Source organism: Carlito syrichta, unplaced genomic scaffold, assembly GCF_000164805.1.
Source record: "Carlito syrichta isolate Samal-C Ts95f unplaced genomic scaffold, Tarsius_syrichta-2.0.1 Scaffold315353, whole genome shotgun sequence".
Taxonomy (NCBI): Eukaryota; Metazoa; Chordata; class Mammalia; order Primates; family Tarsiidae; genus Carlito; species Carlito syrichta.
Window position 1 is genome coordinate 200,435 of NW_007259449.1, and position 5,580 is coordinate 206,014.

General features: G+C 43.3%; 1 pseudogene; it reads left to right on the forward strand.

Annotated features, from left to right (window-relative positions):
• The first annotated feature begins 642 nt into the window (after positions 1-642).
• Positions 643-5,374, forward strand: LOC103275168 (annotated as a pseudogene).
• The last annotated feature ends 206 nt before the right edge of the window (positions 5,375-5,580 follow it).

Consider the following 5,580-nt stretch of genomic DNA (forward strand, 5'->3'; position numbering starts at 1 on the left):
TCGAAGGAAAGTCTGGTTTTCTGCTTGTCTTTAATGCTCCTTGCAATGATCCAAAGTGACTTTTTATTAATAGTTGGTGGTTTATCTTTAGGTAAACCTTGCCAAACTCTTCTCAGGGTAGGTTCTTCTTGATGGTAGCTCACCGATACTCTTGTTGAGGCCATTCCAACTATGAAGGAGGATGCTCCCACCACTAGAAACTATCTAATTAAAATATTTTGCTGCCAAGGCAAGGGGTGAGGTATTTTCAGTGCAGAAATGACCTGGTAAATAGCAAACCTCACAAAGGAATGGGTAGTCACACATATCTCACGGATAATCTGTGGACAGTGTAGAAAAAGTGAATCTGATCTAAAGGTTGAATTGCCTGAGACTGTGTTGTCTTACGACCTAATTGGCCTAAAAGCCCTTCTCTTTAGGTTGATGAGCCTGAGGAACTAAAACCCATGCATATTAACTCCTGACTGACAACTGTGTATGGAGGCCTCAATACATTGAGGGGTGCAAGAGTGGGAATCAGAGAGAGGTAAAACAGTTTATCCAAGAGTTAGTCTAGGGTTTTAAACTTTAAACCAATTTGTTATATGATAGTGCCTAAGGTCCAGGCCAGGGCTCTACTCAGGTTAAAGAGGAGGTCCTAAAATGATTGTGATTGATCATGGCACATTGCCAGGTGCCGCTCCTGCTCCCAGTCTTGAGTGTGGAGTGGGAGATGAGGGAACTCTTCTTGGTACTATGGAAGCTGGTACTAGAAGTATACAGGTGGGATAGGGGATCAGTTAGCCCTGGTTTGCCCATGCATTGCTGTTAAAGAGACATGGGCAGAGCCTTCAGTTCTTTCCCCAGGGGTCAAAACCAGACAGATGCAAGGCTTTTTTCTAGAATGCCACCTGTAGTGACCATAAAAATGTACCACTGAGATCTCCTGCTGCAGAAAGCGTAGTTGATGAATAGTCCCAGCTGCCACCTGACTTGGTCTGCCACCATGTTTGCAGCAAGGCCATGCTTCCCTGAGGCCACCAATAGCCACTGACTGAGCATGGCACAAATACTAGTGCTCACCCATTCTTGTGGAACAAAAGCTTCCTGTAACCCATCTGCCTAGCTCAAACTTTGTTTGAACTATACAGCAGACTGGGACTCTTCCTACCCAATCTCACTTCCTTCCTCCTCTTCTTTCACAGATGTCAGACCTGGATTGTAATACGAAGGCGCTCCCTGCCTACTTCCGCCTCTTCCTCCTTATCACCCACAGGCATTTCCCCAATAAATTTCTTGGACATCTAATCTTACCTTGGCATCTGCTTCTTGAAGGTTCTGAACCGACAAGAATTGTATTGTTTATGGGGTCCAAGAAAACAGAAGGTCAGATGTGGTTTGGAGGGTAGATCACTCACTACTTGGTGGGAAAAGAGGATGCCATCCTGAGTTGCCGATGGGAACACCTAGTCCTTTCTACAAGGGAATGACCCAAATGCTGAAGATTCCACCAGTAGTGACCTAGGAAAATGTCTGGCAGAAGGGAACACCTTGTAGGGACAATGATCTGGCATTTCAAAGACAAGTCAGCAAACTTGGCTGGTTATTACTGATTTGTATCAATGTCCTACAAAAGGATAATGAAATCAAGGGTTGTTAACAAGCAGTTAATGACTAAGTGTAAGAATGAGAGGATCTCTGGTAGCTTTTAAAGATGTCCCTTTCTCCTCTGCAGCAGAAGAGTAGACACATCAGAGAGGCAGATTCAGGACTTGACAATTAGAGACCAGAGCTCTTAAAATTAAATGCTCATCCCAGGCAGTTTGTCATAGTAAAGTTAGAGCCCTGGTTTGAAAATGGGATGGAGATAGTCACTCCTTATGTTGGCTCTGTAGATTCCCTGAACTTTCAGAAATTGCAGAGGCAGCTCATCCTTCCCTAGTTAGAGCAAGCACATCCCTATGCTGGAAGATGCCAGTGAGGCCTCCCCTCCACAAAGCAAATGGTTCCCCTTTATGAGCTTCCCCAATCTTATCTCTTGGCTGCCAGGCTAATAACTTGGATTGAATCCTGGCATAATCCAACTGGAGGTATGATGAACTTGATAAAGAAGGAAAGAGATTACACACTCAAGGGGCTGTGAGAATTAGCCAACACATAGTAGCATGAGGTAAGGATTGAATTTTGAGGTGGTTGATCAAGGCAATTCGAAGATTGAATAAGCCAGAATTCATCAATTTGAAGGTACTTTCTTGTGAGGTTAATTTAACACCTGAGTAAGTGTACTAGGATGGGGCAAACTCACTGCTAGGGTAGCTCTTAGAAGCCTGCAATAGGCAAAAGCCCAAGCCGAGTGAAGTGGAAATGACTGAGTTGCCTGGAGGATGGCAGAGGAGGGAATAAAGAGGCTGAAGGAATTGGACATGTTGGAATAGATATATCATGTGAAGTCAGAAATCCTGCCAGGGGTTATGTTTCATGGAGGCCCAGAAAATTCACTACTCACCAAGGATATCAGGAATGGGCTGGTGATGGAGCACCAGCATCCTTAAGAAATTCAGTCTGCGTGTAGTGGCTCACACCTGTAATCCCAGCACTTTGAGAGTTTGAGGCAAGAGGATTGCTTGAGCCCAGGATTTCAAGAACAGCCTGGGCAACATAGCAAGAACTCATCTCTAAAAAAAAATTCAGTGATGGCTCTCACCTGTAGGCTAAAGGAGAGGGTAGGAGAGGCATTCACAGAACTGGCTGACCTTTGAAAGGTCAAATTTCATTAATGTCCATGGGAGTCACGGGGCCTTGACATAAATAGAGACCAGGTGGCAGCAATTAACTACCTTCAGGAGGCTGCAATCACCATAATGACTGGCAAGGTCAGAAGAGGAAACAAGAGGGCTTGCCATGCAGGGAATTGTAGAGGTGGTTAGTAGAACATGGCATTCTTAGGGAGGCAAAATAGGCAGGTGGTCAGCGGAAGTGCTGCTTAACATCCACAGAAAAAGTCAAGAATGGAAGAAGGAGAGGAGGCTGAGGACAGGTGCCCCAACAAAAAGTGTGACTATGAAGGGGTAATATGAAAGAGATTTTGTGGTGACAGAACCCTTCTGTATCATGATTGTAGTGGTGGTTATACAAATCTATACTTGTGATAAAATGTCACAGAATGATCCACAATATATGAAATAAATAAGTGCATGCAAAACTGCTCAAATCTAAGATCTTTGGTCTAGTTCATTTTCTCGTGCCAATTGATTTCCTGGTTTGGACAATGCAGCATAGTTCTGTAAGATGTCACTTAATGGGTGACAGGTTCATGGGACCTCCTGTACTACTTTAGCAGTTTCTTGTGAGTCCATAATTATTTCAAAGTTAAAAGAAAAAGAACTTTGAAGCAAAGGTCAAATATTAGCATATTAGCATAAAGACTAATGGCAGCCCTCAGGCTGGAAACAGTGATCTGTGTAACTGTGGTTTGTTATGAAGCAATAGTTACCTGAAACGTGGAGGAATTGTTGTAATTCCACATTTTCATACAGAGCAACAACCAAGTGTGTTTTAAGTCCACAGCAAGTAAGATACCTACATGTAGCTGAAACTCTGTTGTGTTTTGTTATGAGATATGTTTAGCAAGATAGCTTTTCACAGGCTAAGCAACAAAGTCCCACATTAAAAGGAAGAAAATCCCATGGACAATAGTGGGTCACTCTTTTAAGAAACGCTGACCTCCAGTCTGCTTCCGGAAGCTCATCTCAAAATGCTGAACTGCTCTTTGCAAGTCATTGGTGCTGTAGTAGTTAGAGTCTGTACACCAGCCTGAGCCTCAAGGCCAGGCTCTTGGGTGTCGTTAATGTTCAGGGCCGCCGGGCACCCAACTGATCAGAGTTCCAGCAACCGGGAACAGCTGGCATTTCAGTAGAACCATGGAGGAACTGGTTCATGATCTTGTCTCAGCGTTGGAAGAAAGCTCAGAGCAAGCTCGAGGTGGATTTGCTGAAACGGGAGACCATTCTCTAAGTTTGTCTTGCCCTCTGAAATGCCAGGCAAAGAAAAGGAGAGGGAGAAAATGGAGATCATATAATGTGCATCACCCTCGGGAGAGTGGTTACTGCTTAAGCGAAGGCTCTGAGTCTAGTTTAGAAGAACCAAGCAAGGACTATAGAATCCCAATAATAATATAAAAAGATCATTGTGACTCTGATGGCCAGAAGTTAGTAGCAAAACGCAGAACATCATCAAACTTAAATAATAATGTTCGAGGGAAAAGACCTCTCTGGCATGAGTCTGATTTTGCTGTAGACAACCTTGGGAACAGAACTGTACACTGGAGGAGAAAGGTAAAACACATGAAAATAGATCTCCCACAGGACATCGCTAACAAACAGACAATGACCCAGGTACCCAAAGTTTGTAAAGATCAGGACATGGACAGTGACAGAGCTTACCAGTATCAAGAATTTACCAAGAGCGAAGTTAAAAATAATTAGACAAAGACCAAAAATCCAAGATGAAGGAGTAGTTTTAGAAAATGAGGACATAAGCCAGACCAATAAGGACAAAATGGAATATGAAGAGCAAAAAGTATCAGACGAGTTTATGAGTGAAAGTGATTCCAGCAGTCTCAGCAACACTGATGCTGGTTTGTTTACCAATGATAAGGGAAGACAAGGTGATGATAAGTAGAGTGACCGGTTCTACGAAAAGGAATCAGGTGGAGTTTGAGGTGTTACTAAGTCGTGCCCTGGTGGGAAAAGGAAGATCCTACTGAGCTATACAAAAATTGACCAGATCCTGTCTTTGAAAGTATCCTAATTGGTTCTTTCCCCCTTATGTCGCATCCAAGCAGAATTGGTTTCCAAGCTAGACTCAGTCGCTTTCATGGAATGCCTTCAAAGAATATTTTAAAAATCTGAAGGAACTCCAACTTCAATGGCTACAAACTGGACCAGTGAGATTTCCCTATAAACCAAATCTTCTAATGCTAATAAATTAGTTACGTTTTGAACATCTGTGGAATAACATTCACGGGAACCTGTCTCCTGTCCTCTTCCCCGGAGGAATATTATTGAAGTGAGAGCCTCTTTGATGAAAAGAGGGGGCTGTTTTTGCTGAAGGACTGTTATTCTTCCCTTTAGTCAGAAGTGAACCTGACTGGGGAGGCTTTGTAGGGATTTAGGTCGGCCCAGGGTGGATAGATACTACTGTAAATGTTATATATTTTTATCTTTTATGATTTTTTTAAACATGGGATCCATTTATGTATTACTTGCTTTGCCAAAATGCTAACAAAAGCTAGAAAATGAAAAACTTCGAGATCTAACAAGTATTCCTTAATATTTATATTGTGACTGGTTAAGAGTTAATTTTTACATATTTGACTGTTGTAAATAAAAATCATGATGCAAGCCGAGCTCGGTGGCTCAGCCTGTAATCCCGCACCTTTGGGAGGCTGAGGTGAGTGGATTGCCCAAGCCCGCGGGTTCGAGACCCGCCTGGGCAGGCGAGACCTCATCTCTACACTAAAATCAAAAATTAGCCGGGCGTGGTAGCGCACGCCTGTAATTCCGGCTACTTGGAAGGCTGAGGCGGAAGGATCGCCGGAGC